This window comes from Phycodurus eques, chromosome 16, assembly GCF_024500275.1.
Source record: "Phycodurus eques isolate BA_2022a chromosome 16, UOR_Pequ_1.1, whole genome shotgun sequence".
NCBI lineage: Eukaryota > Metazoa > Chordata > Actinopteri > Syngnathiformes > Syngnathidae > Phycodurus > Phycodurus eques.
Window position 1 is genome coordinate 2,378,781 of NC_084540.1, and position 27,443 is coordinate 2,406,223.

The window sequence follows — 27,443 nt, forward strand, 5'->3', positions numbered from 1 at the left end:
AACGCACCGGCGTAAATTCCCCGAGTGTTGATGTTGCCTAATTTGCGGCGTCACAAAAATAAAAGGTCACCTCTGAGCAGCGCTTTACGGCTTTATTTCGCTTTTACGGCCAACGCTGCAGATTCACTGCCACACATTATAGATGGCAGAGGAACCTCCTCACATAAAGTTCATCACCTTCAACCGGCGGGATGGAAGGAAGGCTGCTCAAGTACACCCACTACTCTGCAGGAAGTTTCAACAAGAGCATAAAAAGTGGAAGTCAATTACAGTAAACGCATACAGTTAGTGTTTCCACATAAATGACAGAAACTTTCAAAAAGTCTAATTCAGCCCTTGAAGCCATTTTCAATTAACAAGAAATTTGGATCGACTATCATGAGTAAACTCACAGAAAAGTCTCAAAAAGCAGAACGCGAAAAGTCCAGAAAAGTCAGCCATCTTGGTTTAAAGCCACCATTTTAGGATCGTTTGGACATTTTCAGGGGTTCATTGAATGTTTAAAACAAAAGAAAAATCAGCTCATGTAGTCAGTTTGATGTAGCCACATCAAGTTTGGTAGGTAAGTCTGTCACGAGTACACCCACAAGTAACCGAAAGCGCCCGCATTGGATCGCGTGACCGACGCATTGGGCCACGCGCAGAGTGAGTGGTCCATTTTGGTTCGAAGTGCTCATTTCAGGCATTCGTTGAATGTTTTGAAAACACTGGCCCTTAAGCCACTTTTAAATAGTCACTTCAAATTCGCCGGACATATCTATATTTGAGTAGACCGAAAAAAAAGTCTCAAGAAGCTATACCCGGAAAGACACTGTGGAAGTCAGCCGTTTCGGTTTGAAGCAGCCATTTCAGGCTACTTTTAGCAATTTTCTGGTGTTCATTGAATGATTTGAACTCGACTCCTTTATAATAATAATAATAATAATAATGGTGGCGGTGGAACGGTGGACGACTGGAGGACCAGGGTTCATTGCCCGTTTGGAGTTTGCATGTTCTCCCTGTGCCACACATCCCAAAAACATGCGTGGTAGGTTGATTGAAGACTCGAAATTGCCCGTAGGTGTGAATGGTTGTTATGTGCCATGCGATAGGCTGGCAACCAGTTCAGGGTGTACCCCGCCTCTCGCCCGAAGATAGCTGGCAGAGGCTCCAGCTCGCCCGCGACCCTCGTGAGGATGAGCAGTTCAGAAAATGAATGAATGAATAATAGTAAAATAATAATAGGGCTTATTCATTTGTTTATTCATCCATCCATTTTCTTTACCGCTTCTCCTCACTAAGGTCACGGGCGTGCTGGAGCCCATGCCAGCTATCTTTGGGCGAGAGGCGGGGTACACCCTGAAGCGGTCGCCCGCCAATCGCAGTTTGTTTATTCAGTTCATTTTATTTAAAAGGCGCCTTTCAAGCCACTCAAGGTCACCCTAGTTGAAAAATCAAGCAATACAATAAGAATAACATTGCAAATTTGCAAAACAATAAAATTGCAAACGACATGGGAAATGTTAAAACGTGAGTAGGCAGTCCGGAATAGGTGTGACTTGAGTTTGGATTTGAAGAGGGTTAATGAGGCTGTGTTTTGGAGGTCAGGTGGTAGTGAGCTCCAAAGACGGCGACAGTGTGTCTGAAGGCTCTGTCCCCCAGGGTGGACAGACGGGCAGAAGTGGATGGACGATGAAGGTCTGAGAGAGTGTGGAGGGTAAGGCAACGTGAAGGTGAACAAGATATGGCAGGGCGAGGTTAATGATGGCCCTGAAGGTACACATCAGTATTTTATATTGGATGTGGTCGTGGGCAGGGAGCGCGGTTGCAAAGCCAGTTTGACATAGTCACATTAAATTCGGTAGACATGGCTGTCTACGGCGGCAGGGTGGACGACTGGTTAGCACATCTGCCTCACAGTTCTGAAAATGTACAGGATTTCAATCAAATGTACACGATTCAAATGCAATGGATGTCTATCTATGAAAAAACACAGGAAGTCTGCCATTTTGCTTTGAAGCGGGTGTTGAGGAGTATTTTCAAAACATCTTGAGTCATTTGTTTTCCTACTTCCAGGAAGGTCCCTGCCTCGCCTGCCTTCCTCCAACAATGGCGTTCCGTCGCACGAGTCGGCTTAAATACTTGCCCCTGACACTAACGCCGCCTTGTTGACACTGAATCCCGTTACACGCCGGCTCGTTGTGTCGGGTGCCCCCACAATGGGCCCGACTTGTTCCTGAATGCCACTCGCCACATCTTTAGTTGTGAGGATATTAGTCTCCATGGCAACACGCTTTTTTTTTCACCACTTTGTGTGTTTGCTCTCGCTGATTAAACGCTCAGCAGACAAAGTGACGCCCTGCTGGCTTCATCTCCGGGAAACTCCACGGGCATATGTGCGGAATACTGTTACAGCATCCCACAAACAAGCAGGATTATAACGTACATGATTCAAACAAAACCATGACGAAAATATATAGGATTCAATAAAAACAGGAATAAATCATACAAGATCGAAATAAAAATATTGAAGGAGTTGAAGAACACAAAAACAGATGATTCCAATGGAGACAAGAATAAGACATATGCAAAAGATTTGAATAAAGGAGGAGTAAAAAATACAGGATTTAAATAAAACATACAGGATTAAAAATGAAAACATATGTAGATGATTAAAATAAAATGTCCAACTCAATATAACGTACAGGATTCGGGCGGCACGGTGGACGACTGGTCAGCACATCTGCCTCACAGTTCTGAGGACCGGGGTTCCGGGATAGGCTCCGGCATGCCCGCGACCCGTGTGAGGATAAGCGGTACAGAAAATGGACGGATGCAGGATTCGAGTAAAACATGAGATTTAAAAAAAAAAGTAAAATGTACAGGATTTAAATCAAATGTACACGATTCAAATAAAATGTACAGGGTTAAAAAAGATGATTCAAATCAAATGTGCAGCAGTCGAATACACGAGTAAACTTTGTAGGATTCAAATGAAATGTGCAGGATGAAAATAAAACATTGACTCAAATGTGCAGGATTCAAATACATTTCAAATATAAACGTGAGCAAAACATACGATTCATGTAAAATGTCTAAAATTCAAATAAAAACAAGCATCATGTACAGAATGTAAATGACATACAAGAGTCAAATAAAATGTTCAGTATTCAAATAGAAACAAAAAGTTCAAAAACGGCCGCGGCCTCAACCAGGGCTGTTCAAAGAAGAAGAATCCGCGAGGGAGAGCAAGAGCATTGTGACTCGTTATCAAAGTTCGCCACGACTCGACGACAACGACGCAGCGCCCTTGAAGAAGCTTTCTGACCTTGAGGCATTTGTTCCTTTCGACACCTGAGAGGAACGGCGACCATTCATAATTGATGTCACCAAACGTAGCGCCGTCAAAGAACCGTCACAAAAGATGAACCCAAAACACAAGCTTTTCTGGGCGACCTTGCGTGGAGCGCGCTTAAAAAGCTGTCAGTCAGACCTTTGTTGAGCTTGTCGTCGTGGCGATGGAGTCAAGGCTTCAAGGCTTCACATGGAGTGAATGCGACGCTCCTGGCGAGCTCGGCGATACGCCTGAGGGAAAGGCAAGAAGAAGAAGGCCCAGCGTGAATCAAATGCACAGGATTCCAACAACAAAAAGTATAGAAAATGCACAGGATCCAAATATAAACATGATTAAAACATGCAGGATTCAATTAAAAACATGACCTGGCTAAATGGATAGAGGACTCATATAAAAACATCACAAATAGATTCAAACAATAAAATATGGCGAAGAGGTACAGGATTCAAAGGAAAAGAACAAAAACATTCGACTTTCTACCAATCCGATTGGCTCTATCGGATCGGCTGATACTTTGCATTTTATGCAAAATGTTGCGATCGGCTGTCATAATCCACCGATCAGATCAATTACGTCATTGTTCGGATGCGTGAATGAAGACACACAAGCCAACACGATCTCGTTGACGCAGGGTTACTCAGCTACTCAGCCGCACATACCGCCTTCCTATTAAACGCATCATCGGGTCATTTAGGTCCATTTGTTCTAGCCGGCACTGTTCCAAGGTCGCCATTGTTGTTGCTTTGTTCCATTCCACAGTATTGGACCCCAAATGGAAAGAGACTCTCGAGACTGCAGACCAACGACCATCCTGTAGGTGTGACGTAGGCACGCCGAACACTTGCCCAACAAGTGAACGAAGGGCCAAAGAGTGAAAGGGAAAAGGCTAGAAATAGCATTAAGAAGCAACTGTCATTGATGAGGGGAAATATCTGTGCTGTGCTTCTCGCGTTGGGGAACCATCATTGGCTGTGTAATTGCGTCACACAATGCAAGTAAGGTCGGCGACACTATCTTTGTTGTTCTAGTTGTTGTCGGCCTCTTTTGCTCGTTATTGGACTAACAAACGAATGAGGACACGCTCACTTGTGGTAGCGTGAGCGCGGCAACCAAAACATGATAAAAACCATCATAAGAAATGTTGGCCACCAGAGCAATTCAGGATTCATTTGGATTCAAAGAAAAACATCACTAAAAAGTTGTACAATATTCAACTCGGAACAGAACAGTACAACATTTGTATAGGATTCAAATAAAAACATGACTAAAAGGTTCAAATAAAAATACAACTGGAAGGTACAAAATTCAAATAAAAGCCGAACGAAATAGTAGAGGATTCCAATAAAGACATGACTAAAATGTACAGGATTCAAATAAAAATGTGACTAATAGGTAAATGATTCAAATAAAACTATGCCTAAAAGTTACAGGACTCAAATAAAAATAGTCAAAACATTGTCCAGGATTATACAGCAAATGAAGCTATGACTAAAATGTACAGGATTCAAATAAAGACAACTAAAACATACAGGACTCAAATCAAAGCGTCACAAAAAGTTGTAAAGGATTTAAACAAAAACATGACGAAAACATACAGGATTCAAATAATAGACATGAGTAAAACATACATGATTCAAATAACATGACTAAAAGGTACCGGATTGAAGTAAACAAAACAAAAATGAACAGGATTCAAATAAAGATGCTAGTAAAGCACCTCAGTGACGCATACAGGATTCAAATACTGACCCCCTAATTAGCCTGCCCCACCACCCGTAAGCCCCTACTTTGAAGTGCTTCATGTAATTTGGTTGGTGATGAAAGAACGCAACGGGGTTAACGAGGTAACGCTCATCCCCAAAGCATTCGCGGCTAATTTCATTTGTCTTCACATCCTCCCCTCTGCTCATTGGCTCTTTATTGAGGCTCGTTCGCTCGGTTACTGCGGCGGACCGTCTTATCGCCAAAACGCTAATCCGCCACCGTCGATAGCATCGGAACACAAAACCCTGAAACAGACGCGACAGTTGCGGGTCATGTTGGATGAACTCGGCGGAGGACTGGAGAGGAATGCGAGGCGGGGCTAATCTTACGGAGCATCGAACGATGGCGAATGCCTACTTGTTGGAGTCTGGGTTTCAAATCAGGGCTAAAGGTTTCAAAGGAGGGTTTCAAACAAGGGTTTCGGATTTCAAATTAGGGTGGAGAGCTTGGGGTAGCATTTCAACTAAGAGAAATTAGGGTTTCCGATCAGCGTTAAGGTATCACATTTGGGTTTCAAGACAGGAGTGAGGTTCAAACAAGAGTTAGGGTTTGAAAATAGGGTTATCATTTAGTGTTAGGGTTTTAATGTAGAGTTTAAAGCCATGGTTAGGTTTTCTAAAACGAGTTAACTTTTCAAAGTAGGATTTGAAATCAAGGTTAGGGTTTTAATGTAGGGTTTCAAATCTGGGTTAGGGTATCCAACAAGCATTAGGGTATCAAATTAGGGTTTCAAGCCATGGCTGAACCTTACTACTTATTTTTTAAGTGACAAAGTCCAACAGGTTCAAAGTATCAAAGAAACAAGCGGGATAAACTCACCAAAACTAAAAACACAACGTGACACGGGAAACACGACCTACAGCAACAAAGCATATACAACAAGGGTTTGGTTTCAACAACATTTAGGGTTTCGAACAAGGGGTATAGTTTAATATATATATATATATATATATATATATATATATATATATATATATATATAAAACCTTTATTTAGCCAGGGAAACCTCAGTCATTTTAAAAATCTCTTTTGCAAGAGTGTCCTGGTTTTAAATTATGGTTTCAAGCAACATTTAGGGTTTCAAACAAGGATGAGGGGTTTGAAGTAGGGTATGAAACCAGGGTTAGGGTTTCAATGAGGAGTGGCTTGAAACTGCTAACCTACGTCGTCTGTGTCGTTCCTCGTTCACTTTTCTTTTTTTTTTTTTAATTTATAATAGGCCACTCAATATCCAATTGAATTACCTTATTGGGCGAGAAAAGACATTAACAATACTTCGCATTCTTGTCCAGACAAATCACAGGCAGCCAATCAATGAAAAGCAAATCAAATCTATTTAAAATGGGCCAACGAGGCTCTGCCTCATTAAGCCTGACAGAACCCAAGCAGCTAACGTATGCAATCTACACAGGTGGCTTTGATGTAGCACGGATGCTAACGAGCCGCATTAGCATACGGCAACACATTCGGGCAGGGATGGAATATTAATGTGTCGAAAGGGGGTGTCGTGCTCATGCCAAATCATCAGGGGGTGCCAAAAGCCTTAATTCGGCTAAATTGGGATCTTGCAGCCCACTTCCGACTTGGGAAAACACCTTGCGATAAGTTGCAAATGTTTTTGCTGTTGTTTAGGCTGTGCATAGAGCAACATTAGCGCTATTTTATGGTCACAAGTAACATTTAAACATGCATCTTCTGGAGTACGTTCTGTTCTCGCTCTTTCTCTCTCTCTCTCTCTCTCTCTCTCACACACGCGTTTTATCAATAAGTCTGGTCACCAAACAGCTTCTTTATTCAGCCATCTTAGTTGCTTCAGCAAATAATATTTTCCGTAGGAAATCTATGCATGTGTTGTCGTTGTTGTTGTTTTCCACTTCAAAATTGAAATGATGGCAGGTGTGTGCGAGTTTGAATGTGATCTGTTACTCCTGAACACAGCCACATGGCAGTTATACGATTTTTTATTTATATAACCAGTTAAAACAGAACATGTCTTTTGCAATGGTGACCTGGCCAAGATGGCAGCAAGTCCAAGTCAGTCAAATTCAAGTTTATTTCAGTTGTTTACTGTATTTTCAGCGCCCCTCGCAAAAAGATTGAGTTGTACACATTCTAGGTCACATAAATGGTGGAAAAAGTTTCGAAATAATTTATCGTTGTCAAAATTCTGATACAACACAAAAACCTGGCATTTGAACAGGGGTGTGTATACTTTTGTAGCCACTGCAGCATTGTTCCCGCTTTTGTAATCCGCCTGGGCCTACCGTATTGTGCTGTTTAACAATATAAAGAAACAATATAGTATAAGGGAATTTCTTGGAGCTGAATTTGCCTTCATTTGTTATTTTACAAATATTTTCATTATTTTATGAAGATTTCATTTATTATGTTTTAGATGAAGTGATTTTGTTCAGCAATATCTGTATTTGCAGATTCAAATTTGATTCAGTTATTTTTATTTCATTTGCCACTCATGCTGTGATTTAAAAAAATAAGTCAGAAGTTACTCACTAGTTACTTGGTCACTAGTCACTGGGTACTCAATCACTCAAGTAATTATTTGGAAGACTTCTTTTTACTTTGACTTGACTCACATTGTTCTAAAGTAACAGTACTCTTACTTGAGTACAATTTTTGGCAACTCTACCCACCTCCGACAATATGTAATACTGATGATGTAATACTTCAGGTGGGGGAGGTGCAAGTGGGGGTGGGGAGGGGCTCTCCCGGGTAGCCCTGAGTAATTATCACTAATTAATGGCACTGATTAACGTTGCTGGAAGAGAGCAGATTGATGGAGTCGGCTTTCCTCCTCCTCCTCGCGAGCCGCGTCTTAAGCAGGGGGTCCGTGGCAAACATGGCCGCCACACAGATGCCGTGTATAACGAATAACATCAACACTTTCCTCAAGTAAGTCAACGGGAATCAATTGGAAGGAAACCCAAAATAAATTGTCGAAAGGAAGCAAACAGAAGTAAAACGGAAGCAAACAGGAAGTGGAAGGCCAGCCATGTCAACAAGCCGGCTGGTTAGCATTCGCTCTGGCTTGAAACCCGAATTTGAAACCCTAACTCTTGCTTGAACAGAAAGATTATTGACCGTCTTGAAGCCCTAACCCAAGCTACTAAACCAAATTTGAAACTAACCATGATTTGAAACCCAACTTTGAAGCAATAACTTTGACTTAAAACCCCCCATACCTGTATTTGACACCCTAACCCTAGTTTTACTCCCCAATCTGACAACCCTACCCTGGCTTGAAAACCTAATTTGAAACATGAACCCAGGCTTGAAACCCTAACCGTGTGGCTTGAAATCCTAATTTGACACCCCAACTATCCGTGCAGGAATAGGAGTTGTTTCTCTGCTTCACATTTGTGTTGCATGGAGTCACCTGTGAGCTGGTTTTCAGAGTCCAAATAAAAAACATTATTCTCTTTTGTGTTGACGGTCATTCGGTTGTGTTCGGGCGAGAGCGCAGAAAGGGAACCAAAGAGGGAAGCTTCTGGAATGCACCGCACATTGGCTCGCTCATTAGCCAGTCGCCGCTAATAGCCACTCACGGTATAGAGCGTCCGTCGCAAAGTATCGATTCAGCCAATCACGTGGCGCCTTAATGATGTCACATTCTTCCCCAGCGTCAACCGTCCGGCACATCATCAGCTCATTTCATCAATGTACACAATTGAACCTATTTAACATATTGATATGCACTTACGCTGCTAATGTGCGTGACCTTTATACCCCGAGTGAAGGGAGCTCCTCTTCACACACTTCACGCCGTCGTTATTTATCAGCTGACATTTAACTGGGGCCCCGATGGTCGTGGTGGTGGTTGGGTTGAGGGGCGGGCGGGCGGGCGGGCGGCTGGGGTGGCGGCTCTCCACTTTAATTAAAAGTTCAACCTCTTCACTGGATGACAAATTGACTTCTTTGTGCTTCGCAACGCGCGGAGTCCTGCCGGCTGCTTGCTAACGGGTGGCTAGCGTGCAACTAAATGACGGAACGGATTCAAAGACACTCCTTGACTTCATCATCATGACAACGATGCACTTTAAAAGCATACAAGCAAACATACAGTGGGGTCATCAGCCAATGGCAAGGCACTTACCGGTATAAACAAACAACCACTCACACTCACACCTGAGTACCCAGAGAAAACCCACAACACGGCTGCATTTGAACCCGCCACCTCCAAACTGTGAGGCAGATGTGCTACACCATGTCACACATGATAAACATGTCTACCGAATTTCATGTTGCTCAGCGAAACATTCATCATGGGCTGAATTTTTGGGATAATTCGGTCAGTGTTACTGTGGTAATTTTTGGGGCCTTAAAAAGTGTCTTTTTGGGCATAGCCTCTTGAGACTTTTTTTCTGCATCTACCATGATAGACTTGTCTACCAAATATCATTTTGCTGAATCCAATTGACTTCAGGTGCTGAAGTTTCCCAAAATCCCAGCGGTGCTTCTTCTTACACCAACTTGGGGTATTTTATGCACTAACTGTATTCTTGTCCGACAAAAACCTCTCCAGCACCTCCACAAGAGTGATTATTAATGACATCATCATTTGTGGATGCTGACAATATGAAGTAAAGCAGCAAAAGTTTCGCTATTTTGTTAAGTAATGACGGTGGATTTTGCCGCCATCTCTGGACTTGGCCTTCGGGATGCTTTTGTCCCGCTGCGAATGATTGGGAAGGAAGAACATTTAATTGCCCCTGTTTGCAGACTAATTAAAGGGCTCCATTCCGCCCCGTGGAGGCGCTCGTCGCTAAGAAAGCCAGAGACATCATTAATGAGCGGCCTTGATAACCCTTCAAAGCAGGGTGTGTAGTGTGTGTGTGTGTGTAGTGTTTGAGTGTGTTGGGAGCAGATGCCAAGCGTTTGCAGCCCATCGCCCACGGCATCCTACCTCCGCATCCTAATCAAAGAGTTGCGTTGTCTTTCCGAAGGCTTCAAAGCCGCTCGTCTCCACCTCGCCTCTCAGTAGGTGGCGCCGCGCTTCTATTGTCTTCGCTTCACAGTCATTTGTCTTATTAGGGGAAACACACTAGGCCTGCTTACAGCGCGTTAACCCTGCTTCGTTTTGATTACCCGGACTTTGCTTTGATGCTTTTGTTCTTAAAAAAAGTCGTCTTCCTTTATTGTCTTGAACGCATTTTGTATGTGCGTTTTACATTCAAGTCAGCAGAGGAATGGAGTAATGGTACGTTTGAGACCTTTAGGTAAACAACAATCAGAATTGCCCAAATACTTTTGTCTATTATGTATGTTGAACTCATTCACCATCTGCTGTTTTGAAAGTAGAATTCCCCATATTGCCATCCGTTTTAAAGCATTTTGAATGTTGTGTTCTGTGACAATACGAGCATCGGACTACCAAAGGAAAATGGAGGCGCTCTTATTTCACCAGAACCAAACGTTTGTTTCTAGCGTTTTCCATTCTCTAGTGATCAACAGCAGGACATGAGTGGGTTCTACCAAAAACACCGGTTTCTGACCTCAAAGTGCAGAAAATGAGCTTTTTGTGAAAGGAACCACAGCTGTGGCTTCCGTATAGATAAACAACTACGAAGCCGCCGAGAGTGAGGCTAACTCCTCGCATGGCAGGGCTGTTGGCAACGCTCTTTTTGTTTTGATTTGCAAGCAAAAATTCGAGATACGACTGATGTGTATGGCGGCAGTGAACTCAACTCACTTCGCAACAAGCAGCACTTTGGCATTTTGTGAACAATTCTTGAAAAAGAGTATTGTGTCAGTTCAAGTGAACTCTTAAACTAAACATAAAACAAAGACAATTGCACGTTGTGAATTTAAAACAACCACAAGGGTTAGCCTTTAAGTCTGCTAGCTTAATGCTAACACACAGTGAAAAAATGCCATACACTGAAAAAAAGTCCTTTGAATTGACTTCATTCGAACATGTACTGTGCATTGGTTGCACATGGTTAAAATGTGTCAAACTAACATATATTACTTGATTATTTTCTTAGGAAACATGGGGAAAATTACATCAGTTTACCACATTTAATCATGTGAAAAGGAAGTACTTTAATCAGTGATAAGCGGGCTAAAACAATAGCATTAATGTCACATTAACCCTTCAAGCAACTGATATTTGAACATAAATGGTGCAGGAACACATCAAGACAGACAGTATAACAATACTTACAGGTATAGATTCAAAAAAGTAAGTAATATTCCTTCAGCTTACTGAGCAGTTGTGACCATCTTTTTCATGTTTGTTCTTATGTCTACATAATAGCACTAATTTCAAATCTATAAATATTAGATCTGTATATTTTTTCTAAAGTACAATACTAAAGTCTACTCTCTTTCCTATTAAAAAAGGCATTACAAATATATTGTTTGTTTGTCGCGCTTGTCTTCCCGTCTGCTTTCCAGCCATGCAATATATATATGTATATATATATATATATATACATATATATATATATATGTATATACATATATATATACACACATATATATATATATATATATATATATATATATATATATATATATATATGTATATATATATACATATATATATTGCATGGCTGGAAAGTGGCGTTGCGTGGCATTTCCATTCATTTCAATGCTTGAAAGAGGAGCGTTTTGAGTTACGAGCGTGGGCACAGAACAAATTAAACTTGGAAGTCAAGGCACCACTGTACTTGTTTAGTAAGACTTTAGCTCTTAATTACTTTCCACCAGTGTTGAACACCAAATATGACCCCTGAGTCCAAACGTTTCCACACCCCTGATGTGGCTGCAGATGGACTAAGTACGGCTTTCGCGATCGATGAAGTTGGTGATTAAAACTCATTTGGGCTCGCGCAAAACGGCCCGAGGGCGCGTTATGTTCAACTAATTAAAGTGTCGCTCAGGTCGGCCAGTCACTCTGCATCAACCTCCCTCATCTTCCTCACAAACGCTACACGGGAGCATATGTTTTTATTTTTTTCCTCCTCCTTCTCGCCGTGTTTGGTCACAATATTTTCGCATGCCGACGCTGACGGCTGTTATTTGGCCCGTGGCTCCTGTCAAAACTAACACGGCTTAATTGACTGCGAGCGAACGAGCCCCGGGATTGATCCTGTCAGGCGTCCTCGGCGAGCCGCGCCGCTCCATCTGTGAGCCGTTACTCCAGCGACAGCGCCAATCTGTTGCTTGGGAAGGAGCCAAAGCAGTAGACGGAAGGAGCACGAAGGAGGAGGCGGGTGGTGGTGAGGGGGTGTCAGAATTCCGGCAGGTACCTCAGGCGCCGCGAGTATTCTGATCCGCTGTCACTGATGACACGCTCCTCACACGCGAGTAAGTTTTGCATCATGGTAAGCAAGAGCAGCCGTATGGATCCACCAACCTTTTCAGAGGGAGTCGTACAGATGTCTTCATCCCATCCCGACACAGCAAAGATGCCGTCTTCCAAGTACGGCCGAACGCTGGATACCGTTACCGTGTTTTAGTTGCAGTGTGGTATTTCAACGCGTGGTGGTGCTCGTGGTTGGTTGTGAGGCAGTTGGTTTCTTGTATACTTGACTGGCCGGTCTAAATCATCACAAAGCAACTTCAGTGTTAATGAGCTACCAGATGATGTCACACAGTGGTACACATAGTTTTTGACCTGTCGGAAGAAGAAAGTGAATTGCGCGAGTCGCGCAACTTATGTTTACATGGAACTACACGCAGACCACCACGGCGGGGATGATGACGACACTACTACTGCCGATGATAATAATCATCATCATCATCGTCGTAATAATAATAATACATCCAATGAATAGATTTCGACAATGATTCAGAGGGTTCGACATATAAATTGAAATTTAGGCCGACTTTGAGTCACAAAATTGTCACGTGCACTGGTCGGACCTCGAAGGACACACCCTCGTTGCGCCGGTACGCTTGGCGCAGACCGGTCTTCCAAATTGGCACACACGCGCATTGTCCCTTTCCTCCGCTTTCTATGAAAACAGAACTCTTTATGTTTTGTGTGGCAGTTTAATTCAAATGACGTTGTGGACTATATTTGTTGCATCTGTGCTCGGTACAATTTTTCCTCTTGTTCGTACAGAAAATAAACTAAAAAGAAGTCATTAGAGCGCACATGAGAAACACGACAACGTCTCACTTGGGCGACTTCTGCGTGAAAGGTACGAGCAAATACATTCTTGCTGTAGTGTCATGACCTGAGCGCAAAAGCGGCTCCAATGTAGGTCATATTTGATGCGATACAACTTGTGTGTCAGACCAGTTAAGGAATTAAAGTTACTGATACTGTAGCTCACACATCTGTTTCCATGGTAACCGCACAGCGAGAGAGCCCTCCGGGTTCTCGCCGCGCGCTTGTCTTCCCGTCTGCCGGTGCCGCGCTGAGATTTCCCCACCCCTGATCGGAGCGTGGTTCCCTCGTCGTAAGTTGGCCATTGCGCAGACGAGCGTGTTTTTCTTGCCATGCCCCTGGCGTTCCGACATCTTGACCTCCTCGCGGAAGCATCCGCAACACATAAAATATACTGTACAAACTACGTTCAATAAGTAAAATATAAACAAATTCATGTCCATCATGTCCAATATGTAAAAGATGTTCGGCATGTAAAATGTTATATATGTAAAAGGAAACCGGAGTACCCGGAGAAAACCCACACAGGAGAACACACAAACTCCGCACAGGCGAGGCTGGATTTGAACCTGGGTCCTCAGAACTGTGAGGCAGATGTTCAAATCCAGCCTCGCCTGTGTGGATTTTGCATGTTCTCCCCGCGCCTGCGTGGGTTTTCTCCTGGTACTCCGGTTTCCTCCCACATGCCCAAAACATCCATGGTAGGTTAATTGAAGACTAAATTGCCCGTAGGTCTGAATGTGAGTGTGAATAGTTGTTTGTCTATGTGTGCCCTGTGATTGGCTGGCGACCAGTTCAGGGTGTACCCCGCCTCTTCCCCGCGACCCTAGTGAGGATAAGCGGTGCAGAAAATGGATGAACGAATGAATGTCCAAGAAATAACATATATGAAATATATCAGTATACAGTCTCAACATATAATATCATATATTATGTACAATATATAAATTATATCAAATATATATATAAAATCCAATAAATAAAATACACCATCATGTGTTATATACTGTATCATACGTATGTTAATATACAGAATATAGCCAATATGTCAGTAAATAAATGATCTCTAGCTAGCTCTATAAGTCCAAGTTTTTGTTTTTTTTTTGCGTGTGGAATTTTGCCGTATAAATTTGATGTGATCGGACCACATGTGGAGGTATATGATATTCATGAGGAGATTGAGGGCAGCAACAAAACAGCAGCAAATTGCCGACTGTGGAGCAAAAGGCAGCATCCAGAGCTAAGAGGCTAACAGAAGAAGGACTATTTTGGTTGATTTACTTACTCCACATGAAGGCACATTTTATTCATGAGGAGCAGTGAGAAACGGGGAGCTCTGCAGCAAAGTGGAGACTGTGGAGTGTCGCAGGGGTGGAATCACCTCAGTTGCAGATGCTGTTGATACCTGTCGAGACACAACTGTCAATCAAGCGTACGTTGCTGCTGGCGATGCCCCATGGAGTCTGTGCCGACTGACAACTGACAGGCGGAAAATGGCTGAATACCAGTGCCAAATGCTACTGCTAATGCTAGCTCACCAACTGGATCCTCCCAGTAAATGGCAACCACCGACTCAATATCAGTGCAAATGTAGACAAACAGTTGTTGCTAGTCAAAGTCAGGGCACCAATAGCAGAGTTATTATTATTATGCCCATATGATACTGCTGACGCTAGTTAGCTTAGCATGCAACGACCCCCCCCCCGCCTTGTTGACATTTGTGCTTGTAAGTGTCGGTGACCCGCGTCGACGTTTGCAGCTAACGCGGGTTGACGGCGGGTGTCTGAACGTTTGAGGCGACGCCCACTCGTCATTAGAGAGGAAATCACTTAGCGCCATTCGCGTGACGCCACAGCCGCATGATGAATGGTCGTCGCCAGCCGCCTGCCGCCATCTCATTCCGTTCCTGTCACGCTTAACTGGGCCAAAGACAATAATATATACACACACACACACGCCGCATTGAGGGTGCAAGAATGTGTGATACATTGTGCGTGTGTACGTGGACGTGTGTTTTAGTGCGTGTATGTCACGTACGTGTATGTACCCACTGTGTTACCGTATTGTTGGCCATTATGGTGGTACTTGGAGGTTTATAGGCTCCAGCGTCCCGCGACCCTAACCAGGATAAGCGGTGTTGAAAATGGATGGATGGATAATATTTAGATGTCACGATTTATAGAAACGCATACTGTTCTGCTCGTTCTGTTAATGCCAGGGGGATTTGCCGAAGTTGTTTTTTGGTGCATGAAACTGCAATATTTGTGTTCTTCCATTTGTAATTTTACAGCAATGATGCTAAATTGCTAACCTTCGCTACCATGCATGCCGCCCCCGGAATACAGTCCATAAACAATGCGTCATTGGATTGACAAGCGATGTTGTGATTATACTGTTTTACCAATCATATACGAGACTGTGCGTGTAGAGAATTGTAGGATTATTTGATTTGCTTAAGGACATTTCTGCCAATCGCTAGTCCCTTGGTCGGCAGGGAGCAAGCGGGCACGCGGCTGGGAGCGGGCGGGCGCACGCAATGGGGTTTCCAATTAACCGGGGCCGTGACTGAGAGGGGCGGTTTGGAAAAACTCAAAATATGTACACCCTCTCAGAAACGCTGCCTTGTGCGGCCACACATATCGCACATAGCAAATACTTCCACTGACAACACATGAGAGCGTTAATAACGCTTCTCCTCACTGATATTTGGCTCTCCGTTCTCTACAGATCTTTGTTCGAGCCCCTCCTGTGATGTCGACGTGTGCTAACATACGCTAACTAATGAGTGTCATTACGTGGGTGTGCGTCGCAGCAGACGGACAATTAACAGCCAATCCCGTTGTCTCGTTTCCCGCTGTCGCGTTTTCGCTCGCAGCTTTCCGATGTTGTTAAAAACAAAGAATAGTAACTAATTAGCCTAATGATACCATTTAAGACTGACAAATGCCAGCCAATCAGAGCTAATGACAATCGTCAGCTACCCCATTGCACCAAATCTTTTAGCACAGTTTCTAGCAAGCAGTACGGTTTGGTTCAGTTTGGTACGGCTTACTTTTGAATGCGTTTCCACTGTAAATATCTGATGACAGCATCATCATTTTCATATCCCTTTGTCACGGTTTCAGACACAGTGGTGGTATGCTTTGGTTTAATTTGGTATGCTTCAGCACGCTTGTGGAAGGTGGAGCCAGAATCACTGACTGTTCAATTCCTTTCTTTATATATATATATATATATATATATATATACACAGTGGGCACAGAAAGTATTCAGACCCCCTTAAATGTTTCACTCTCTGTTATATTGCAGCCATTTGCTAAAATCATTCAAATTCATCTTTTTCCTCATTAATGTACACACAGCACCCTATACTGACAGAAATAAAGCGGAATTGTTGACATTTTTGCAGATTTATTAAAAAAGAAAAACTGAAATATCACGCAGCCAAAAGTATTCAGACCCTTTGCACAGTATTTTGTCGAAGGACCCTTTTGCGCTAACAGCCATGAGTCCTTTTGGGAATGATGCAACACGTTTTTTCACACCTGGATTTGGGGATCCTCTGCCATTCCTCCTTGCAGAAGAGGAATGGTGAACGTTGGTGGGCAGCCATTTTCAGGTCTCTCCAGAGATGCTCAATTGGGTTTAAGTCAAGGCTCTGGCCGGAGTTGTTCTGAAGCCACTACTTCGTTATTTTAGCTGTGTGCTTAGGGTCATTGTCTTTTTTGAAGGTTAACCTTCTGCCCAGTCAGAGGTCCTGAGCACTCTGGGGAAGGTTTTCGTCCAGGATATCCCTGTACTTGGCCGCCATTCATCTTCCCTTCGATTGAAACCAGTCGTCCTGTCCCTGCAGCTGAAAACCACGCCCACAGCATGATGCTGCTACCACCATGCTTCACTGTTGGGACTGGATTGGACAGGTGATGAGCTGTGCCTGGTTTTCTCCACACACACCGCTTAGAATTAAGGCCAACAATTTCTGGTGGAGGAACGGTTGACTTTCTAGAACTTTCTCCCATCTCCTGACTGCATCTCTGGAGCTCAGCCACAGTGATATATATATATATATATGTATATATAATGCGTCTAATGAGAGCATCTTTGGAATTGCACTGGTCAGAGGCTCTCAGATCTGGAGGGGGATGGCTAAATGCTGGGTAGACAATAGTGTGAGCGCGTGTGTGGTAATAAGTTTGTCGTGCAAGTAGACAAACGCTAAAATAGCTCATTGCTGTTATTCTCACCGCGACCTTTCACCTCGGCAATGAAAGTGATGCTGTTCGGTGCTCATTGCCACAGCAACGACTATAAAACACCACGTTCTTTGTGCGAGAAAGACTTGCCGGGAGGCTTCAGCAACAGGAAGAGATCATGGGAGGTCCAAGAAATTCTGATTTAATCAAGTTTTCATTTGTTTGTGTCAATTGCTGAATAGTTTATTATTCAAAACAAGTTTTGTCTTTTGTTATTTTCCCTTGGATTTTGCTGTATTTCTCCTGATACCAACAAGCTTTTGAGTTTTTTCCCCTCAGCGTTGGCTTGTATCAACTTCCACAGAAGTACAGTGGAACCTCAGTTTTTGTATGCCCCAGGTTTCATAAGCTTCAGTTTTCCACGTTTTTTTTTTTGCCATAACTTTTTCACCCATCCACGTAGTTTTTATCGTTTGAAAATGGTCCATATCAAATGTATCCGCTTGCCCGTGGGCCTTGTCCACTCATTTCCTGGAATTGAGCGCCCACATAAAGTGTTCTATGCGTATTTTCTTGTCGTACTTGTTTACGTGTCGTCATGCCGTATTGCACCATGAACGCATCTGCTGTTTTCCTGTCTGTTTACGGGCCTTATTAAATATGGTCACTCACTGCCGTGTTACGGAGTGCAGATGACCAAACTACGTACATTAATTCAGCTTAGCTGCAGCATAAACCTTAGTTTCACATTTATTGCTGATTTATGGTGGACTTTTTTTTCTACGTTTAATGAAACCATTACTTTAAGGTAGTGTTTGAAAAAAAAAGGCCTCCTCTTGGTCAATTCCTCTACGAGAGCGTGCCCATCAGGGTGTTCACTGTCGAAAGATAATAAGAGCTAAATATAACAATAGTAGCGTGGGACACTTCGACCTAATAAATATGCATTGTTTTCTGTATGTTAAACTATAGTTGTTCTCTTCCAAAATAATTGTTTTGTTAAAGGAATTAATTACAAAAAACAAAGGCTCCACTGTAATAGAATTTGTTTTCTCGTTCCTCTTGGAAAAATGTTCTCTTTGTCAAATATGTAAACACAATACTTCGGCACCACGTCTCTGGAAATTGATGCCGTGATTGCCTTCCACCGGGCTCTATTCCTATTATATGAAAAATAATGTGGACGATGATTAAGGTGATGATCTTTTGTCTTACTGAGATGGCCAAAGGTCTGCTTTCATTTATTTATCTTGTATATTGTTTATCTATTTTACATTTGCTCTCTCACTAATTATCGTCGCCATTCGATATGCTAATAAAGCGGATAGAATGAGTTGCTAATATGCATGTGCGCACGCACACAGAAACACACACACACGTAAGCCTCACTTTTATTGACATTTTTCCATTCAACACTTTTATCCTACATTTGTGTCGCCTTCATGCAAACACAACACACACACAAGGACACACATCTTAGCTATTTCATGGGCTCATTTGCATAAAAGGGCCAACTACAAGATAGGCGCAAACAATATGCTAATCACGCCATGTTCCATTAGCAGCCCGGTTGCCATGGAAGTGAGCAAAGTGTTTTTTACGCAACACCTGAGCAGGTGACAAGGAACCAAGACAGAGGACGCTATATAAACATGTCGCAGTGAATGCGTTGTTTGGAATGACAGCCAAAAAAATGGAGGCCAAAGAGGGTCTCCAACATTTGCTTATTAGCATGTACAGACCATTTTTTCTTCACCAGGAGACTGAAGGAAGCATGAAAGTGGAGACTGGGGTATGACACTGCAATGTCAATAAGCCAACATAACGTTAGTAGTCCTCACCAGCAGCCTTGTTGTTTTGTGGACTTATTGTCAGGCATCTTTTAGACACGAGGACACTAAGGACAGCAAGAAAAGGGGAGCACTGCAGCAGAGTGGAGATTGTGGATTGTACTACAGTGTCCAGAGGCTGAGCTAACATTAGCATTAGCATTAGCATCACCGGGACAGTTGTTGCTGTTTTGTGGTAAATTGTATTCTTGAGTAGACTGAGGGCAGTGAGAAAAAGGGAACACTGCAACAAAATGGCGACTGTGGAGTGTAATACCGCAGTGTCCAGAGGCTAAGCTAACATTAGCATTGATCATCAGAAGCGTTGTTGTTGTTTTGTGGAATTATTGTCTGTAAGGTTTTATGTATAACGAGACTGAGGTCAGCGAGAAAAGGGAGAGCTGCAGCCAAATCGAGACTGAGGAGTGTAATACCGCAGCATCCACATTTAATAGAACACGGTTCTCCTATATTCACTTTTCAACATTTAGAGTTGCATTTTATACACAAGGAGACAAAGGACCGTGAGAAAAGGGGAACACTTCAGCAAAGTGGAGACGATGGAGTCTGAAATAAAATAAGCACGACTCAAAGAGAGGGTTGTTGTCAAACTATAAATGGTCCTGGATTATGTCACATGAGGACAAACATGCCGTTATGATGCCATATGGCGGAGGGGGGAGGTGGGTAGAAGTGGTGGGTGGTGGGCGGCCGTATCTGGCACGGTGGGTCGGCGCCAGCTGGCAGAAAACATGCGGGCGCCGGCGGCACGTTCGGGAGCATCTGGGCCGCCGGTTGCAGACGCACTAAAAGTGATCCTGCCATTAATGATGGCGCTATTCAAGCTGTCGCCAAGCATTCGTGCTCGCACGGAACCGCAACAGGGAAACTCCTTAGCAATCTGCTCTATGTTAGCATTCCAAATGTTAGCATGTTAGCATTTGATCCATTTGGAATAGTGGCCGACGAGAGGCCAATGTAAAATCCTCATCAATCTGTTTCAGCGCATTTTTTCCTCAGGTCGTTAGCGTGATATATGTTAGCATACCAAATGTTAGCATATTCTTATGTTAGCATTTGGTGTGTTTGTCTGTACAATTGCGCGCGTGTGTGTGTGTGTGTGTGCATGTGTCGCTGTTTGCGTGTGTTTGTGTATATGTGAATGCACATTTATTTGCGTCTTCGTTAGTGTGCGTTTGAGTGCGCGCACTTCTGTACATTTGCGTGTGTGGTTATGCATGTACTGTTTGTACGTGTGTTTGTACATTTGTATGCATACATTTGTGTGCGTGACCATTGTGCATTGTGTGTGTACATTTGTGTGTCTACGTTAGAGTGTGCGTGTCTGTACAATTATTTGTGTGCAGTGTGTGTGCGTGCATGTGTTTCTGTATTTGTTTGTGCATCTCCAGTCTATCAGCAGCACTCAGTAAACCGTCTGCATTTCCTGTTGATCCTCTTTCTGTGTGTGTGTGTGTGTGTGTCTGCGTGTGTGCGTGCGTGTGTGTCTGTGTAACCTCACCGCCCTTTCCTCTCGTACCTGCTCATGTTAAGGTCCTTAAGTCACACTCAGGATGCGTTTTACGAGACGTCTGCGCACCATGTTTGCACTCAACCTCTGTGTCTCTGACACACACACACACACACGCAGACACGCACACACGCATGGTTATTGACCATTTTTACAAGCTAAAGTGCGCCGCGTGTTGTTGTTTAGCACGAGGCGAGCAGTTGTAATGGTCTAATGTCACCTTGAAAAAGCCTCACAACAACAACAAATGAATACAAATATGGATTACTTGTATGGTGATATCTGAGAAGGAAACCTATCGATTTGTAAATATTATTATACATAAGATACTCGAGAGAGATGAGGTGAAAAAAAATCCATCCAAAGGTTAAAAAAAAAAAAGTGCGTCATTCACAAGGTGCTGTACCAATTCTCTTGTGATGATTACGTTTTGCGCAGAACACTATTGATTTTGACCATTATCTATGAGATGCTTCAGATATCTGAGGTAAAAGATCAATAGCTGTCATATGTTGGTTGAAGTTCTCCTTCGATCACATGATGTCAACTTTGAGGAACTATTGTGCCGCCTGATCATCTCCTCGTGCTTCACAGACGGATCGGACTTCCTGTTTCCTGGACGGGCCCACACATTTGAGAGGAAGGACCTTCAGACAGGTAGGAAGTCCAATCAAGTGTTTAAAGAAGCGCTAATGACGATGATGATGAAGATGGAGGAGGTGATAGTGACGAAGCTAAAGATGACGATGATGATTATGATGTTGATGATGGCGATAATGCTGAAGATCATGATGATGATGTTGATGGAGATAATGACGGCAATATCACGGTGATGATGATGATGATGACGATGTTGATGGTTAACATGATGATGTCGACGATAGAAACGATAGAAATGATGATGAAAAAGACAACGACGATGACGATCACAATAACGATAATTATTACAATGACGATAACATCGATGACAGTTCTGGGAACGGTAAGAGATGATGAAGACGATGACGATTATGGAGATTATGGGCTCATCAATGACGATTATGGCGATGACGATGGCAACATCAATAAAAATGTTGAAGATAATGACGATAATGCTGACAATGATTACAATGATGACAATAACGACAATGGAGACGACAGAAACGACAATTATAAGGACGATTCGGAAGATGGAAATTATTATAATGACGAGTATGGCAATGACAATGACGACAATAAGGATGATGAAAATCACGATAACGACGATGGAACTGAGGACGACGAGGATGATAATGATGATGATGATGACAATGAAGACAAAGATGATGACCATGTACGGGACGATGACAAGAACGAGACAAGGATGATCATGATGACACTGATCATGACATTGGTGATAATGACAATGCCGATCATGACGATGATGATTTTTGACGACAACGATGATGTATTTTGGGTCTTGAATGCATCTTGAGGAGGGATTTGTTCTTGTGTTGTGATGACTCAGTGCTTGAGAAACAAAAGGCTGCCTCTGGGCTAGCCCGTACAAAAAGTAGGGCATCAAATCTTTTCATTCAACCCTCACTGGTGCTGTCTCTTTCTGATTGGACCCGACTTTTGAGTTGAAGGATTTGCGGTGCACACCCTCGACGAGTGGGAGACGTTCCCAGAGAAGATGAAGGACCAAGTTCTCTGCAGGAGGCGGGCCCACGGGGATTACACGGATCAATGTAGGCGAGCGAGGGAGCGCATCCGGCAGGTGTACTCGGCCAATCCCGCCATAGGGCCAGACTGGATAATGTTCCCTCCCGGCAATTAAGCCCCAGAGGTGTTGGAGCGCTTTAGCAGGAGAGCTCGTGAGAGGATCCCGTCATTCCCCCCCCCCCCTCTTAATTGCACTTTTAGTTCTTGGTACTTGTCGTTCCAGGAATTAGACCTGTGGCCCTTTGTGTCATCATTTTCTATGGTTTGGGTTAGGGGATATAGGGAGTTTAGGGTTAAAATCCATTACAGTGACTTTATTTGAATTTGATTTTGTGTAAAAGATGCATTTCCAATGAAATTATCAGGAAATTTTAATGCTTGGAATTTTCAGTTCCTGGAACTAAACTTCTAGCCCTTTGTGTCTTCTATTTGTGAGGGTTTGAGTAAATAAATTTCGTGAGTTTAGGTTTAGTGTCCAATAAAGGGACTTTTTGAATTTTACTTTCACTGAAACTTACAGAAACATTTTGTTCATGGTACGTGTTGTTCCTTGAACCATTGTGTGTATCATTTGCTGGGATTAGGGAGATTAGAGGCAGGGAAATTTGGGTTAGGTTTATAGTTCAATGAAGAAACTTTATTTGAATTTTATGTTGCATCACAGCTGCTTTGTCACCTAAAGTTACAGGAACTTTTCATTCTTGCGACTTGTAGTTCCTGAAACCAAAAACCATGGCCCGTTATGCTACCATTTCCCAGCCTTTTTCACTTTAGACAATAGCGCTCAGCCCTGACTAATTACCCCTGGAACTACTGTACAATTACACGCTAGTTCCCGCATTCTAAACACCCTGTGGTCCTCCAAAGGTTCCGGGCTAAAATTCATGCAGCGGAAATGCACAATAAGGTTTTTTTTTTATTCGTATTGGGGACGTTGGTGCTATTTGTCATCCGTTGTGAAGTTGCTGCTCGGTAACTTTGCCCTCGTCCTCGCTGTTGTGTCTCGATCTGCAAACACCCCGAAGACCTCGGTGTCTGCAGTTCTGGGTCGTTCCCGGCAGTACTATAGACAAACACAATCCCAAACGTACACACAAACATCAAGACACATGCACAAGGTGGCAGGGAGGCTTGCTGGACCAGGATAAATTGGAAGCAAGCGGGTCATTTACTCGCAGACTCGGCAAACAAGTGCAAAGACTCCCCAAGGGCGTTCCCGCATAAATAATGACTCCGGGAGACACTTCCATTTGTGACGCTTGCTGGTTGCGCACACACGGATCAGCTTTGGCCGCCTCCATTGGGGGAGGTGGATGGTAAGAGGGGGAAGATTAAGGCTAGATTTAGGGTGGTTATGACATTAGCGTCAGGTTTCGCGCTGGGATTAAGCGGTGTTATGGATCGCGTTAAAGTTGTGGGGCTAGGGTTTAAATTTGGTGTTAAGGTTAGGGTCTAAGGGGAGAAGGCTCCAGGTTGAGAATTTTTGGGGGGGAGAGGATAAAGGGTTCAAGGGAGTTAGGATTTGAATTAGAGGGATTTGGCTTCAAGATATGATTGTTAAGGGGGGTTAATGGTTTTCAAGATATGATTAAGGTTCGGGGGGGGGTTATGAAGGTTTTCCCAAAAGTGTCGACATTGTTTGAAGAAGCATCATCATATCACGCAAATCATCAGTGGCCCTCACTCAGTAAAACTGTTTTCTACTGTTGTGAGCTGATGTCTGCCGCACCGATTGGCAGCGTCAATAAACACATTTTTTTTCAAGGTTGTTTTTTTTTTTTTTTTTTCCAGTCATCTTCAGGGTGTTATTTCTTTCTTTACTCCGCATTGTTTAGTCAGAGACGAGATAATGACGGCGGTCAAGTTGCGAGCGGGAAAATGATTACTGCCACGCCGCGCTGACAATAATCCCGTTTTTTGTTTTTCCTTTCTTTATTTCCTTCTATCCAGTCCGACCTCAAATTGTGGTGTGTCACATTGTGTTTGGCGCTCCGGATTTAGATATGCTAAGCACCCGCATCCAGGAGAAGAAGGTGCACTCCTGAATGAGGAGGTGGGAAATGTGCCGCTGTGGGAGGGAGGGGTGAGTTTGGTGGTGGGGGGAGGGTGGAGGGGCGGTTGTTGAAATGGCAAACTCCTCTCCAAGTGGAACAGATGGCGGGAAAGGAAGAGCTGAGCTTTTTTTTTTTTTTTTTTTTTTTTATAACTTCAAATGTTATCATGCAGAATGCACACCACGCTTAAGCTAATGAGCAGGGGGGCGACGTTGTGGGGAGGTTGCGGAGAGGGGTCGCTTTGTCTGCCTCTGTAGTTCTTCCATTCGCTCCCACCGGCACTTTTTCCCGCAAGCCCACGCTTGCAGCGGAAGCCTGGAAGCCTCACCGTTATGTAAGCGCACACACAAAGCAAAGCAAAGCATAGCAAAGCCGTCCGCAACATAGCAAGTCAAATATGGCCGCCCGGGGGAGCTAAATTTAGCACAAGTGTTTGGGTCACAAATCCCATAATTGTCCCACTCGGGGAGATTTCATTTGCACATCAAGGAAAGCCGAGACTGCAGCAATTGCGGCACAGCTACAGCCACAATCTGTTCCCTGAATCAGATTTTATTTGCAGTTTTATTGTTTTTTGTTTTTTTTATCATTATTTTTACAATTTGACCATCAATCATATCCCCAATATCATTGCACAGTTTTGAGGAAATCTTTTCCTCATAACTTCTGTCATCATCTACAGTAAAACGTTTTCCATTGTATCCTTTCCGAGAAGAGAGCAAGTGCTTAGCACATCCGCCTCACAGTTCCGACGTTCCCATTTCGAATCTTCACCTTTCACCTTCCTTCGTTGTGTTTAGGTGGGTTTCTCGGGGTACTCTGACTTTCTTCCACCTTTCAAAAACATACATTAGGTTCACTGGAGACTCTAAATCGTCCATAGATGTGAGTGTAAATGTTTGTTTGTCTATATGTGCCCTGTGATTGGCTGGCGACCAGTCCAGGGTGTGCCCGAAGGTTAGTTGGGAAAGGCTTCCACTCACTCTAACCCTAATGAGAAAAAGTGCCATAAAAAAAGGATGGATGATTCTTTCTAGGTAGCACTGTGGGTGAGTGGTTAGTTTGCCTGCCTCACAGTTCTGAGGTTCGTGGTTCGAATCTGGTCTCGGGCTTCCTGTGTGTGGCGTTTGCGTGTTTCCCGGAGTACCCGAAGAAAACCCACCCAATCACGGGGACCCGTGCTTTCGTGGCTTTTCTCCAGTTTCTATAGGCTTCCTGTCATATTTTAAAATCATGCATTGAAGCCTCTAAATTGTCCATAGAAGTAAAAGTGAGAATGAATGATTGTCTATGTGTGCCGTGGGACTGGATGGTGACCAGTCCAGGGTGTACCCTGCCTCTCGTCGGAAGACAACTGGGATAGGCCGCAGCTCACACATGACTCTAATTAGGAGAAGCAGGTGCGCGTTAGGCATGGTGAGCAGAGAGCGAAGGTCTTTCCCATGAGCGTCTTATAGATAAACGTGGACCAGTGACTTTGTCTGCGTGAAAATATCCCAGACAGTTTTGGGGAAATCCTTTGCAGCTCCTTAAAAGGTCCTTCTGATTTTGGGGGTTTGATTCAGTTAGAGTTAGAGTTATAAACCAAACGGGGGAGCTTGGGAGTGGGGTTAGGGTTAAGGGATTAGGGTTTTAGGGTTATCTTTAAGAGGGTTATGGGTGGGGTTAACGGGGTAGAATGAGGGGGTTCGCCTTTAGGCTGTTGTTAGGGGGATTTGAGTGACGGTTTCAGGTTGGGGAGTAGGGTTAGGGATAGTGCTATGGTTAGGATCAATTGGGTTTTGTTGGCTTCAAGGGAATTAGGGTTATGGTTCCAGTTAGGGGGATTGGGGTTCTTAGGGTGGGGGTATGGTCAGGTTCAGGGTTAGGGTTAAGGTTAGCGTATAAGATTAGGCTTTTTCCATTACAGTGAGTCTCGGTGGACCCCCGTCTCTATGCTGATAAACAAACTCTTCCTCTCTTTGCTCCATATTCTCTTCAGAATTGCTATTTTTAGTCCAATGACGCCATCGCTCGCCTGTCTGCCTAATCAACTTTATTTTGTTCATCCACATAATTAAGAAATGTCTTCAAAGCGCCTCGTGTTAATCCGCGCAAGGCGGAGATGAAAAGAGCTTTTGGACCGGCGCAGACGCGGAGACTGTTTGTGACCGGCTGAACCCGACACCATCGGTGACACGCAGATGACCCGGAAGGTTCCGCTTTGTTTGCTGTCATGTGGAAAGGTCCGTAATGAGCCGTTGAACTCTGCGTGCTTCCCCGCTTGCGTCAGCTCCGTGTGGGTTTTCCTCCAAGCTCTCTTGCTCTTTCTGGTTACGCAACGGCACCGCGGTGTCACTTCGATGTTCTCACCGGAGCGTGACGCCGGCGCGTTGGCCTGACGTCGACCGCTGTTCGACATTTTTACTTCTCAAGCTGCCGTTTTTTTCCTACCGCCGCCGTGTAGAAAATGTGCTGTTGCAGGACAACCTTTCACACACAGCATGTGTTCCATAGTGGGCAGCTATTCGGCAGCTCTTCTGCATCAGTCACTACAGTGAATTCCTTTTCAAAAAAGTTGTGCATCGGTCACTACAGCGGTCTTTTCTTCTATATGCAAGAGTCAAATTTCGGCATCAGTTCCTACAATATTTATATTATTATATATATTATTTTCACAAGGGTCGCAGGTATGCTGGAGCCTGTCCCAGCTAACTGCGGCCCAGAGGCGGGGTACACCCTGAACTGGTTTCCAGCCAATCGCAAGGCACATATAAACAAACAACCATTCGCACTCACTTTCACACGCACGGGCAATGTAGAGTCTTCAATTAACCTACCACGCATATTTTGGGGATGCGGGAGGAAACCGGAGTACAGGGAGAAAATCCACGCAGGCAAATTCCACACAGGCGAGGTCGGATTTGGACCCAGGTCCT

At 43.7% G+C, this 27,443-nt stretch overlaps 1 protein-coding gene across 2 annotated transcripts in view; it reads left to right on the forward strand.

The window, feature by feature from the left end:
- Positions 1–27,443, forward strand: part of LOC133415199 (RNA binding protein fox-1 homolog 3-like) — a 354,983-nt gene that overhangs the window by 38,394 nt on the left and 289,146 nt on the right. Inside the window, exon 2 of one of the 2 annotated variants that reach the window (XM_061701078.1) lies at positions 21,383–21,445. The exons of the other annotated variant lie outside the window; for it this stretch is intronic. The gene's annotated coding sequence lies outside the window, so the exon portion shown is untranslated. The remainder of the gene's footprint in view (positions 1–21,382; positions 21,446–27,443) is intronic. 2 annotated transcript variants of the gene reach the window in all.